Below are 354 nucleotides of genomic sequence, written 5' to 3' on the forward strand. Positions count from 1 at the left end.
AAAATGTTGAAAGAATCAAAGTTTCCAACACGAATAAAAAGTAGTTGTTTTAGGGAGGTTAGTACAAACAAAGTAAAAACAACAAGTGAATTGAAGTGAAAACATTGCGAATATTCCAAAGATAAAACACAAGTCAATATCAACCGTTTTGCCCTCCCTAGCGACGACGCCATTTGATTTACCGCTGTTTTGTGGTTGTTAAAATAAAAGATTGTTGGGTTACCCCGGGTTCTATCGGCATCTAGGGAGGTCAAATTAGAAGTATTGACAAATTGTTGAATGAATGAATGAATGAATGTAGTAGTAAACGAGATACAAAGAAAATTGTTGAAAGAATATTGAATGAATGAATGT

This window comes from Ipomoea triloba, chromosome 16 (genome assembly GCF_003576645.1).
Source record: "Ipomoea triloba cultivar NCNSP0323 chromosome 16, ASM357664v1".
NCBI classification, from domain to species: Eukaryota; Viridiplantae; Streptophyta; class Magnoliopsida; order Solanales; family Convolvulaceae; genus Ipomoea; species Ipomoea triloba.